Below are 14,120 nucleotides of genomic sequence, written 5' to 3'. Positions count from 1 at the left end.
TGAGGGTAACATTTACTCTTTGATTCCACAACTATTCTGTGAGCGTCTCTTATGTGTCAGGCACTGTGCTAGTTGCAGGATACAACTGTGAACAAGAGATGTTTGCTTCCGGCTGTCATGGGGCTGACACTGGAGAGCAGGAGAGACCAACAGCCAGAAAAAACGTAGTTACAAAGTGCAAGAACAATGAAGGAAACTGGGAGGCTGCTGAGATAGAGAATCATGGGGGGAGGGAGCCACTTCCCATAGGGCGATCCGGAAAGGAGACATCGAGCTTTCCTGTGGCTGAAGCAGTGAATTATGCAATGTTTCCCCCTGCCCAGCACCCCTTTCCCTCCTTGTACACAACAGCATTCTCAGTTCCCTCGGCTACGTGGGTTCCTGGAGGGGGCATGTGACACAGATCTGGCCAATCAGGAAACTCCATCCCATCCTGGCCACAGTGATTGGTTCAGAGATGGGCACCTAGGCAGGAAACCTTGGAGCATCAGATGAGAAGCGTGTCCCTTTTTGTCTGAGGATGCTAAATGAGGATGTCAGCCTTGAACAGCACATGGAAAGAGCCTGACTGAAAGTAGAGCCCACCCTAAGGAGAGCAGAGCTGAGAAATGGAGAGAGAGTGGGGAAGAGAGGCCTTTTGATCAAGCTCTAATGCCATGTTTGATTCTCTGAATCTGCAGGAGGGGAAAGGAAGAGATACATCAGCATTCCCCAAAACGCTCTCTGGGATCATGCTCCGTCAGCGGTCTCCTCTCTGCCCCCGACTCTACGTAAAGCTGGAGGTGGATGCTGAGCAACAGTGCAGGACCTATTTGGAGCCCCCTGTTGGCCAGACCCCGCCAGCACAGGTAGTCTCCTAATATCTTTGCTCATCTTCACCTTTGGGTGTCAGCCAAAACTCTGAGATGACAGAAAAGCCCCATTTAACATCCTGTTTCAGGAGTATCGTTGGTCCTTTTCTACAGATGACGCCCAGAGAAGTTAAGCAACTTGCCAAGGACAGGCAGCTGGGCAGGAACAGAGCTGAATTCACAGCCAGGTTTATCTGACTTCGAATCTCCCTCCCCCTCCCCCCGCCCCCGTTTCTACTGCTCCAGCCTCGGGGTGGTGTGGTTCAGCGGGCAGGGCTAACAAGGGCCAGACAGATGCATATATGGAGCCAGGTGGCTCCTAGCATCAGGGCCACAAGCAGCTTGGCCTGGGGTTCACGGCCCTAACTCCAGCTCTGTCATCTGGGGCAGGGCAGTCCTCCATCCAGCGGAAGTGATATTTATGGGGTCTGGAAGGTGCAGCTCAAGGTCTAGGGTTAGCACCGGGGGCTGAGTGCCCACTGTATGTCAGGCACCAAGCCAGGCACTTCACTGTGTTGCTGTGTTTCATCCAGACGGGAAACTGACTGGCAGCCAGAGCTCATGACCCCTGCTGCTGGATGTCTTCTTAGTCTCCTTTCTTGGGTCAGGCCTGCCCCTTGGGATGGGGTGGGACTGAGGCTGACCAGCAGGGTGCCCCAGCTGTCTTGAGCAGTATCAGGAGCCAAGCCCATGCACTCGTCACCCACGTCCATCCTTCCCTGTCCCTCTGTGCCAGCCTGACCCTGTCCCAGCCTCCTCATGCCTTTCTAGAAACCTCACCTGCCTCTCTGCCTCCAGGCCTACCCCTCACACCTATCTACCAGAGCTGCCATTGTTTTGATAATTTACTGTTTTGCTGCCAAATTAATGGTCTGAAAACATGTATTATAATGGCGACCTTTATCTACAAAGGATCTTTGAAACTTCCTGGCCTGGCATTTAAAGTGGTTCAAAAATGTGGCCCTACCGAACTTTTCAGCTTTACTTCTCCTTCCTTTCAGATGTGTATCCTTGTCCATGTGTCACCATGCGTGTGCTCATTCCTGCCACCACACCGCAGGCTGCTTCTCTGTCCATCCTGCTCTCCTCTCTCCATCTGATTAATAAAACAACTCACTCCTTCAGTCAACCTTTCATTCAGCAGGTATTACAGGCATCTCACTGTGTGCCTGCTGTCCTGACACCTCGTCCCCCATATTGTGATCTCTGTAACCCATCTATTAACCCCCTGCATGAGACCCCATCCTTCTTCCCCTGCTCCACTCAACTGCAAACCCTTGCCCATTTCACAGCCCCGCAGTGTCCTGCCTGTGGCAGGGGTTAATACACAGTAAATGTGTGTCACATAAATAGGACAAACGCAGGCTCGATTGGAAGACACTAAACACTGACTTGAGAGCCTAGAGCTTAGTCCCGGCTCTGCCACTGGCCGGCTGTGTGGCCTGAGAAGAGCTACTGTCTTTCTCTGGGCCTTTAGATCTCCGCCTGTAAAATGGGACTGCCCATCCTTGTCCTGGCCGCCTGTGGGTTAAGGTGAGTGGGAGATTCCGTGCAGGTGTGGGCTGTTATTACATTGGTTTCCCCTGCAGTTGGGATGTGTGTTGGGGCTGGAGGCGGTTGGCTGCTTCTTGGAGCTCCTTGGCTGGAAGAGCTGAGCCGAGCAAAGCCAGCATAAGGCCCCTCTCACACCCCTCAGAGGCCAGCCCAGGGAGAGTAGGTCAGGTGAAATGGCCAGCTACCTGCCACACACGTGTCTATCTGAGGTGTGGGTGAGGTGTTCCTATGCTCCTGGGCTTTCTGCCAGTGCCCAGACCAAGGCTGCCTGCAAGGGATCAGTGGATATGGCCTCACTTGGGTGGCTTGCTGTCCTATAGTCTCCAAGTCTCCAGGCTGCCCCCAGGGACTTGGGGTGGAGTTGGGGTCCCATCAGAGTATTTCTCATCATGGGTTACCTGTGATGATGGGGAGGAACAGTTGAGCCCTCTGAGTTAGCACCTTGCTGTCCAAGGGGAAACTAGGGCTCGTACAGGAGAAGGGACCCCGCCAAGGTCACTTTTACAGTTCTGGTGAGGGTTTTGCAGATAGAGAAGTTTGAATCTCTGCTCTGCCATTTATTAGCCATAAGAGTTGGAGCAAGATGCAACCTGAGTCTTAGTTTCTGTATATGTTAACCGGGGCTTTCAATTCTAACATTTTAGAGCTGTGAGCACTCGAGGGAATGGTGTATATAAGGTGCCCATTCCTGAGTGGCAGGTCAGGCATCCAGCTCCATTCCCCTGGCCCAGGGTGATGGGGATGCTCTCTCGTCCCCATCCTGGACCTCTCAGGGGAAACACTGTCCTGTTTCTCAGGTGACAAAGCTGCCAAGGCTTTAAGAGAGACTTGGGTTGGCTGTGGGCTCAGAGTAGGAAGTGGCAAATCTAAGATCCTGCCACTCAGAAGACTGAGTCCAAGGAGGTGAGTGGCCTGGGCCCAGGGCCAACCTTCCCACCCCTTCTGTTCCTTCATTTGCTCGCTCATTCCACAGTGTGGGTGGCGCACCCACTCGGAAAGAGATTCTATCGGGATGCTCGCAGCCCAGTAGGGAGGGAGACAAGGCAGAATGCCACCATCGGTGTGGACACCGCCGTTGGAGCTGTGTCCCCTCCATGCAGGGAACACCGGAGAAGTAGAGCTGCTCAAGACTCGCACTTCCTTTTTTCTTTTTTTAGTTGCAGAGCATGTTGTCATGGTTGAGATGGAGCTGTACGCATGATTTAAAATCTGCTATTTTTATTTGGCATTATGTCATAAACATCTTCCCCCCGTTACTATTAAACCCTCTGTAAATATTTTCAATGGCTGCAGTGTATTTCCAGTAGAACAATGCCATAATGTAATTAGGCTTGGACATTTAGGTAGTTTTCAGCATAAAGAATGCTGTTACGAACATCTTTGTGTATAAATTGTTTCCTACATTTCTTATTCTTTCCTCGGGGTAGATTTCTTGTCACGGAATTCCTGACAGTATATCAACATGTTAAAAATCCTTCCACAATCCCTTGATATTTAGTGCCAAATGACTGTCTGAAATGGTTTTCCTAGCATGCCCTATAGTAGTCGTGGTATTGTCAGTGTTTAGGTCTGTCTGGAGGTACAGGGTTATAGTAGAAAGACAGGGTTGGGGTGGGCTTCAAATCAAACAGACTTGGGGGTCTCGTGGCCCTGGCCATGTCTGCTCTCCCTCCTGAGGACGGTAAGACAGGGGTGAGCAGTTTTGTGAGGACTAGACATGGTGACTCTAAAGCATATAATTCCATGCCTGGCACACAGTAGGAACACGCTAATTGTTTACTGCTACAGTGTGACACTTCGTGATTGGGACTGGAGTGAATTCAGGCCCTCTGTAACCTGGTGCTGCCAGGTGAGGCCTTAGCTCTAGTCTTCACCATGCGTGTCATTAGGGGTCAAGACAGGACCCCCAGGAGCCCTGCAGACGGCAGGGCAGAAGGCGAAGACAAAGGCCAGAGAAAGTGAACAAAGGGTTCTGAGGGCAGAACTGAGGGAGGAAGTGATCTCCTGGCTGACTGAGAAGGGGATCTATGAAGGAAGAGGGAGAAGACAGGAGGGGCCCATAGGAACAGTCAAGACCAAGGGGCTGAGATCCAAAGGGAAGGGCTGGGTTAATACCAGGACATAAGGTGAATCCAGGTACCAGGTGAGCACAGGTTGGCCCAAGGGCAGGAATGGGCACCAAGGGGCTCTGACAGCCTGCCCAGCACCTCTCTGACTAGCTCGCTGTGTGACCTTAGACAAGAACTCACCCTTGCCCGGCACTGCTCCTCTCTGCAGCCGAGAAAGGCTCTGAGGGAACGGACACTGGAGACTGCCTGCCGATTACTGTCCCTGCAGCTGGGCAGCAGGTCCTTCCTTGAAGGGGGATCTGGGTAGTGCATCTTCACATTTGTCATACCTTGGGCAATGAACTACCTGCTCAACTGTACATGACAGTCCCGTGGAAGAGAAATTTTGGAGAGTACAAACCCGTGCCTTGTCCAGATGCTTAAAAAACTGTGGATAGGGAGAAGAAAAATCAAATAAGAAATCACTGTGTTTGTACCAAGGGAGTCCCTGTTAGGAGAGTCAGATACTCTGAGCACACTGGTTCCTGATTTTCTGGCCTGGCAGTTTTGAAATGTCAGGCTTGTCATATCTCGCCACTTCCCTCCCCTCCCCGTCTGCTGGCTCCTGGGTCTGATAATAGGCTTTCTGCTGGGAAAGGGCGTCAGATTATTCTTCAGTTAAACATTATCTCTCCTTTTCCCATTTCTGTGTGATCTGGTCCTGAGGCCTCGGTGTCAGGGAGAGAGGACGCAATCCTAATGGAGGCATGACCTGAGCCTTGAGTCTTCAAGGGAAAGTGGGAGATGTGATCCTCTGCCTTCAAGGCCTTCAGGAGCCCCTTAGTGTCCTTAGCTTGAAGTCCCGACCCTCAGCCTGGCATGTAATACCTTTATGAGCTGGCCCTTCCTCTTCCCAGGCTGACACCGACTGGGGACTCAGTGAGCGTCACTGAATGGGTGGAAATGCTTATTGTTATTAATAGTGATAATGGTAATAAAAGAACTCATGCTTCTCTAGGCTCCACCAAAGAACAGGCACTCCTAGGGTTTCAGTTTAAGCAATGACCTAAAACCTCTTGGCTCACCCACTCCTACAAAGCCTGGACCCTCTCCTCAAAGTCTAGTCCAACCATTTCAGGGAGACAAGAGAGAAAGAGCAACTAGTTAAAAGCAAAAGCTTTGGGCTCACCATTGAAAGGAACCAGGGATCCTTGGAGAAAGGTTGATTGCAGAGCTGGGGGGAGGTAACCTACAAGATAAGCCTGTGCATCTTGTGCAAGAAATTAAGGAAGTGCTCAAAAAGCAATAGAGCTGTATCAGAAGGAAACAGAAAGCACCCTAGAAGGGCTCCCACCCACCAAATCTGGGACAGTTTGAGCATCAAAATAAATAATAGTAACAGATTATAACTCATTGGATGCAATAGAAGTCCACATTAATATAAACAAATGGATAAATACACAAATGAGAGTAAGGGGACTCTCTCCCTTTCAGTAGGCTGCCAACTAACAAACACATCGGGACCGATGGAGTTAGGAAATCATCAATGGAGGCCAACTAGTGGGTGAAGTTGCAATGAGGAACAGGATACACATATTTACATAGTCTCAAAAAATTTTCCTATGAGCTACTTATGAATCACAAAGGGAAAAACAGTAACTTTATGGTGAAGAAAACTGGTGGACGCCACCTCAGTCAGGCAGCCGAAGTCAACATCACCGTGATGGGGCCAGCTGACACCGCATGCCTCCTGATATGACCACTGAGAGGGACACAGAACCACTTCTGGGGTCTTTCTGCCAAAAAGGCAAGCTCTAAATCTCATCATGAGAAAAGATCTAGACCCAAACCTGAATGGAAAGACATTCTTTTTTTTTTTTTTTTTTAAGATTTTATTTATTTATTTGACAGAGAGAGAGACAGTGAGACAGGGAACACAAGCAGGGGGAGTGGGAGAGGGAGAAGCAGGCCTCCCGCGGAGCAGGGAGCCCGATGCGGGGCTCGATCCCAGGACCCTTGGATCATGACCTGAGCCGAAGGCAGACGCTTAACGACTGAACCACCCAGGTGCCCCTGGAAAGACATTCTACAAAGTGACTGGCCTACAATTTTCCAAAGTGTCAGTGTCATGAAAGTCAAGACAAGACAAAAGAACTGTCACGGATTGAAGGAGAGCAGGAGAGAAGAAAATAGACTGAAGGTACATTACAATTGCTGGAATCTAGTTTGAATGAGGAGTGCAGCCTCGACAATAGCGTTGTATCAGTACTGTGGTTATGTAAGAGAGTGTTTTTATTTTTAGGAAATATACACTGAAGAAATTAGAGGTGAAGGGATGCCACATCAACATAATATAAGAAATTAATATGCATGTATGAAAATAGAGAAACAATAATAAAGCACTTGCGGTAAAAGTTAAACAATCTGGTAAATCTGGGTAAAGGAGACAAGACTTCTTGGTACACTTTTCTCTAAATTTAAAATCATATCCAAATAAAAATGTACACGTTTTTTAAAAAATGAGAAAACATGCTTTTTTTCCCCAATACTATTTTTAATTTAAATTCAATTAATTAACATATAATGTATTATTTGTTTAAGGGGTACAGGTCTGTGATTCATCAGTCTTATATAATACCCAGTGCTCATTACAACACATACCTCCCCAATGTCCATCACCCAGTTGCCCCACCCGCACCTCCCTCCACTCCAGCAACGCTCAGTTTCCTGAGATAAGAGTCTCTTATGGTTTGTCTCCCTCTCTGGTTTCATCTCATTCCAGTTTTTCCTCTCTTTCCCGGTGATCTTCTGCCTTGTTTCTTAAATTCCACATATCAGTGAGATCATATGATACTTGTCTTTCTCTGATTGACTTATTTCGCTCAGCATAATACCCTCCAGTTCCATCCAGCTCATTGCAAATGGTATGATTTCATCTTTTGATGGCTGTGTAATATTCCATGGTGTATATATACCACATCTTTATCCATTCATCTGTTGATGGACATCTGAGCTCTTTCCATAGTTTGGCTATTGTGGACATTGCTGCCATAAACATTGGGGTGCAGATGCCCCTTCAGATCACTACATTTGTATCTTTGGGGTAAATACCCAGTAGTGCAATTGCTGGGTCATAGGGTAGCTCTGTTTTCAACTTTCTGAGGAACCTCCATACTGGAAAACATGCTTCTTACAGATAACCCGGAGGAGGGTGCTGCTGAGGGCCAGGCTTGGGAAGGAACTAGGAGCTGGACAACGGCACCCCCAGAACAGGGGGTCTCATGGTCTAACGAGAGTCTGCTGTCTGGGCAGCTCCCCACGCTGCTCAGGCTGCCAGTCACTCTTCAGCCTGGTTCTGCTATTAGAAGCGCTGAGAGTGAGGCTTTTCCCGCTGAGCCTGAGAGCACAGGGCTGTGGGCATCGACAATGCCCTGTCTCCGATGCGTCACCACCATGGGTTGGAAGCCTGCTGTGTGTGCGAGCTGGGCTTGGCGTCTCTTCATGTTCTCAACGTCTGGGCTAGGCACATTAGAAACACCTTATTTAAGCTCTAATTTAGAGCAACCCTGTTAAATACAGAGGCGCATTAACCCCGTTTTTTCAGATAAGGAAACCGAGTCTTGGCGAGGTGAGGCTGGGACAGGTTTCAAACCCCGCTGTTCCTACTCCAAGTCTAGCGCTCCATGCCCCCTCCCTGGACCCGCCCGCAACTTTCTCGCCTCCGAGGCTCGGCGCACGCCCAGGGAACCTTTGTCTACATCCGGGGTCCCCTCCTTCTGTCTCAACTTCGTGGAGTTCCGGCCGCCAAGTGAAGTCAACGTCTCCTGGCCTCTGAATCCCAAGTTCTCAGTGGTAAGTAAACATCGACTAGGCCAGAATCAAGCTTGGCCTTACTGTGAACAAGTCATTTTCTGACGAAATTAAAACCAACCCAACTGGGAAGAGGATGCCGAAAAACTTCTGAAGTTCTTAGGCGAGAGAGCGGCGCAATAGAAAACACAAACAGGCTGGGCGGGGATGAGGGCGGGGCCAGGGGCTGGGGTGGGTGGGAGGTGGTTACAGCCTGCCTTCCCTGCTAGAGTCAGGCGAGTGCTTCGCTCCTGCTGGGCCTCAGTTTCCCAGTCTGTAAAATGAAGCAGTAGGATGATAGCAGGAGTTCTGACCCAAGGGTGTATGTCTGCCTCACTTGTGAAACCTACACACTATGCAGATTCCCCGGCCCCCTCCCAGTCAGGAGGTCTAAGTTGGAGGCTCGCCTTATACTTTTTTACAAAATCGCTCAGGGCTTCTGGGAGGCATTCGTCCTGTCGTTTGAGAACCTCCAGATGGTCTTTGTGGGCCCTTCCATCACGCAGGCCTCTGTCCTCCGGCCAGTGAGCTGGTGGTGGTGACTCTTGGCCCTCACTGAGGGAGCCGCTTCCCACGTCTGGTTCTCTGTTTGGTTACTCTGCCAGCTGCCCACTGGCCGCTTTGCACCTCTTTGATGTCATTCCAGGATCCTGAGCAGCACCTCAGCTTCTGAAGACTCACAGTGCTTGGAAACTCAGAGTCACAGTCCTGCGGCTGCGAATTAGTAAATCTGAAAGCTTCTTGTCAAGTCAGAAGAGCTGTCTGAGTGGGAAGAAGCCTTGCTATTTGCAACTGCTTTCCCGGTGCAAACTGAAAAACAATCTGTATCACGGCCTCGGGGCTGAGGGTCACACCCTCAGGAACCATCAAGGGCCTGGGAGAAGATATCTCCTCGGGTGACAGATACTACGTGGGAGCCCTAACCCCTGCCAGCCTGGCCCCTGGTGTCCGCACTTCCTCCTCAGCTGGGGACTTCCCCTCTTTCCCTTCCCATCATGCTTTTGCCCCAGACCCTGGCCTAGCCTCTCACCTCCAGCCCCACACCCTAGGGAGGAAAGATTCCACTTAGGATGGGACTCTGACAATTAACTGACCTCTCTGAGCCTCAGTTTTTCTATCTGCAGGATGAAGTGAGACCTACCGGACATGAAGTTCTTGGCACAGGGCCGGATACAGTGAGACCCTAAACAGCCTATGGCAGGTTTTCTGGAATTCCCTTCATCCTGCCTGGTCTCACCAGTGAGTTCCTTCTCATTTACCAGGCCCCAGATCCCCTCCTGTGTGAGGACTTCCCAGCAGAGCCTCTCTCTCTCACTGTTGCCCTGCCACTCAGCACATGTCCCCACCTGGGCTTCCTCCCCCACCAGACTAGCAGGAGCCGTGCCTTGTTTTCATGTCCCCAGAAGGAAGGCTTAGTAGAGGCTAATGGCATGTAAAATGCATGCAGGTCCTGCAGGTACTGATATCCCCTCAACGGTGGCTAATAGTGCACTACAATGGGTTTTTTTCTGTTCCCGGACAAGGTAGGTGGGGTTGAAAGTGTGAGCCCCAGTCCAGGGGACATGTACCTCTGGCCACCTGAAGGGATTCTGCTGGCTTCCCCTAGGAACAAGGGACCACAGTGGTTAGGTACAGGAACATTTCGATTCAGCCATTGGGCACCTGACAGCCATGGCCAACGTCATGGACGTGCACTCTGCTCCTCCAGGAAGGAAGGAGATGCATGTGTTGACTGGCCTGCCTGGAGAATGACAGATGTTATTAAGACAGCGTGTTAGAAATGAAAGGAACAAAAAAAATGTCCCTTGGACCACAGGCAATGCCATTTCCAAGTGAAATTTATGGTAAAGGCCTTCTGGCTTCCTGATGTCACCAAGTAGCTTTGAGACACTCCTTTACAGCCTCTTCCCCTCTCCGGGATGCTCCAAGCTCTTGCTTCAGATTTTTCCTGTATGAGAAGAGGTTGAAAGGTAGGCTGGGGCTGGAGCACACAGGGTCTGTAAGCTGTGTAAGAACAATGACCACTGGGGCACCTGGGTGGTTCAGTCAGTTGAGCGGCCGACTCTTGTTTCAGTTCAGGTCATGATCTCAGGGTCCTGGGATGGAGCCCCGTGTCAGGCTCTGTGCTCAGCAGGGAGTCTGCTTCAGGATTCTTTCTCCCTCTCCCTTTCCCTGCCCGCACCCCCGCTCCCTCTCTCTCTCTCAAATAAGTAAATCTTAAAAAAAAGAACAATGCCCATTGTCCTAAGAACAATGGGAAGTCATAGCAAAGTGACAATGGGGAGGTACATGATCAAATTTGGGTCTGAAAATGTTACTCTGTTGTGTGGGAAACAGACAGTAGTGAAGAGATTTGGCTTCAGGGATGAGCCGCTAGTACAGGTATGCGGGCTGCCATTGCTCAGAAGAGCCCTGTGTTTGGGGCTTGATGCTCTGCAGTTGCCATCTTGAAATTCTTTTTTTTTTTTTTAAGGTTTATTTATTTATTTGAGAGAGATAGAGAGCGAGCGCACAAGAGTAGGGCGGGGGCAGAGGGAGAGAGAGAGACTCAAACAGACTCGGCGTTGAGTTCGGAGCTCGACGTGGGGCTCAACCTCAGGACCCTTGAGATCATGACCTGAGCTGAAACCAAGAGTCGGACGCTTAACCGACTGCACCACCCGGGAGCCCCTTGAAATTCTTAATAATATTATCTTCGAATTTGTGTTTTGTAAGTGAAGTGTAATGAGACAGTGAAGGGCTTGGAACCTTGGCTCCTATGTGGTCCTGGCTCCTACTACCTCCCCTGAGTTGGTTCTCAGCTTCCTTCCTCCACTCCTGCCTAGCAACCACTGCCACTCTCTGCCCCCACCAGGGACCTGGGTGCAGGTGTGGGGAGGCTCAGGGTTGCCTGGTGGCACCTCAGGATGGGGCATGTTGGTGGCTGTCACTGCCCTAGGCTGACAGAACCATGGCACATTCAGCAGGTGACTTGGGGGGGGGCGTTGGTAGTCTTTCTCCCATTCCTGATGCAGGTGAAAAGTGCATCTTTGGGGCGCCTGGGTGGCTCAGTCAGTTAAGCATCTGCTTTCGGCTCTGGTCATGATCCCAGAGTCCTGGGACTGAGCCCCACATCGGGCTCCCGGCTCGGTGGGGAGCCTACTTCTCCCTCTGCCTCTGCTCCCCTTGCTTGTTCTCTCTCTCCCTCTGTCAGATAAATAAATAAAATCTTCAAAAAAAAGAAAAGAAAAGAAAGAAAAGTGCATCTTAGCTTGAGTGTGCAAAACCCTTGGGGATTGCTATCCACGGGGGCAGGGGAGAGGACTAGCTGACTCCCCTGCCCCTATCCAGGGAACTCCATCCAGCAGTGGGCCGGAGAGGAAACCCAGCAGCTGATGGGGTTTGGGCAGAAGCACATTCAATAGCAAGTAAAGCACCAGGACAGACTGAGAGAACACGGCCAAGGGAAACACTTTACATTTTAGTGCCTTTAGTGGAGATTTTTGTCCTTGCTGTTTTAGTAAGAGGTCTTACATTTTCAGTTTGCCTTGACCCCACAAATGATGTAGCTTGTCCTGGTAGAAAGCAGTCAATGAGCTAAAGCATGTAAAATGCATGCAGGTCCTGCAGGTACTGATATCCCCTCAACGGTGGCTAATAGTATTGATTTTGTTGCTCATTTGGCTCAAAAGGATAAACGAAGTGGCTTCCGGAGCGGAGCCCTGCCCAGGGGCTGGCGATGGTGATCGATGTAACACTGATTTTGCATTTTATTCTCAGTCCTTGGACCTACTACATCTTGAATCCTTCAAGCAGATGTGTTCAAATACCATGCAAAACAGGTTGGGGCTCTGCCTGGGCAGGCGGCGCCCCCTTAAAAGAGGAGCCAGAGCCTGGCCTGAGGCATAGCCACCCGCACCTCAAGGCAAAGTGAGTTTTGAAGCAACTGGAACAGTCATTAAAAACCTGTGATTTTCAGGACTGGATTCACCTCCCTGGGGGAGCTGGTGACTGAGGGAGGCCCGAAAAGATCTCCCTTTTCTGAGGGGCACTCAGGTGTCTCTGTCCTGCTTTTCCACCTCCTCCATGGCTTGCTGTCCATCTCTTCCATCCTGGGTGCCCCGCCTAGGCCTCATCTCACTCTCTCTCTATCAGGGGTATTATAACACCCTCTTCTGACTTTACCCCCTACCCCCCACCCCTAGCTACTTCTCATCAGGAGAGATCTTTCTAGAACCTGTCTGTGGGCCTCTCCAGGCAGATACCAGGTCTGCCTGCCCTCTGGGCCCCAGTTCTAACAAGGCCTGGCAGGAGTGGGTGCCCCGCGGTGTTTGTGGACTTGGCTGAGAGAAGGCTGTGGTAGTCACGGTGGTTGGCTCCCAACATCCATGACACCCCAAGGGATCTCCTTCCCAGTGGTGAAGTGTGAACATGTGGCTCACTTCTGGTCACGAGACAGCAGGGGAGGTCTCCTGGGAGGATGAGGGTGGAGAGGACTTTGAAGAAAATGAGATGCAAGGAGAGGTAGCCTTTCTCTTCCTGTAGATGTGGCTTTGTTTGGATAGTGCAGAGCTGCAGCAGGCCCAGGGGGAGACAGAAATGGAGGAGAACCACAGAGACACTGAGCTGAAGCCCTAACGTACCCCATCTGGAGGCCACACTGTCTCCGGCCCCACCTGTGGGAGATAACACACTTCCTCCACATCAGACCCTTTGGTTTTATGTTTCTTGCAGCCAACATGTCCTCAATGGACACAAATAACACAGTGAACTTGGACAAGGTGTGCCAGCGCTGGACTCTCACCCAATAACACCACCAGCCCCAACAACCTCCTGAGGCTCAGTTTCTCCAGCTCTGGATTAGGGGTGAGAGGTTCTGGAGGCAGAACTGGAGAAAGGAAGGGTGAAACCCACTGTTAAGAGAGGGCTGTTGATAAAAGCCACCCATGGAGATCAAGTGCATGGGCTTTGGCATCAGACGGACCTGAGTCTGAAGCCCAGTACTCTGTTCACAGGCTGTGAGGCCTTGGGTTAGTCACATAAACTTGACTCCCTAGTTTGCTCCCCTGGGAAGTGGAGGCAATGGTGAGGTGAGGACTAGGTGAGGTGAGGACTAAGTGTGGTGGGTTATGTAGAAAGCTTCATGGTGTCCCCTGCACTAGGCCAGGGCTCCAAAGCCGAGTTGCTGTTCGGGCGGCCTGGCCTTGGGAGCTGTGGAAAGTGGGGTGCGGTGAGGGGAGGAGGAAGTCCTCTGCAGCCGAGAACTTGGGAGCCTCTTTGGATGCCTCCCATCACTTCCTTCTGCAATTGATCTGGCCCGCGACCAGCACGGTAATCTTTCCGGGGCCATCCTGGCTAGACCAGAGCAATTGGGAAAGGAAGGCCTCCTGTGCGGGGTCCTTGAGGTAGGCCCTGGGGGAATTTGCCCAGGTAAGGAAGGTCGAGGAAGGAATGCCAAGAGGGAGGCTGGAGAGCAGAGGGGAAAAGTGTAGCAGTGGAAAGGTACCTTTGGGGAAAGGGAAAAGACCTGTTTGGAGCAGAAATTTGTTGGGGGTGATGGGAGGAACCCCTGGGGAGGCAGGGGAAGGAGCCAGGCTGTGAAGTTTTCTGCCAATGAGAGGGTGGAAGCCTTCTATCACAAGCGGGTTTCTAGTCTGCCTCCAGAACTAGAGGCATCACCCCAATTGATAGATGGAAAAACCGAGGCTAGGGAGGCTGAGTCAGTGCTATCAGAGATCAGTAGGATAAGGTGCAGCCTCCGCATTTGGCCTTCAGGGTTCAAGGTGATATGTACACCATTAGCTACATCATCAGCTGCAAGCAACAGAAAATGTGGGTG

This window comes from Neomonachus schauinslandi, chromosome 9 (assembly GCF_002201575.2).
Source record: "Neomonachus schauinslandi chromosome 9, ASM220157v2, whole genome shotgun sequence".
Classification (NCBI taxonomy): Eukaryota; Metazoa; Chordata; class Mammalia; order Carnivora; family Phocidae; genus Neomonachus; species Neomonachus schauinslandi.
Note: the sequence above shows the minus strand (reverse complement) of the source record.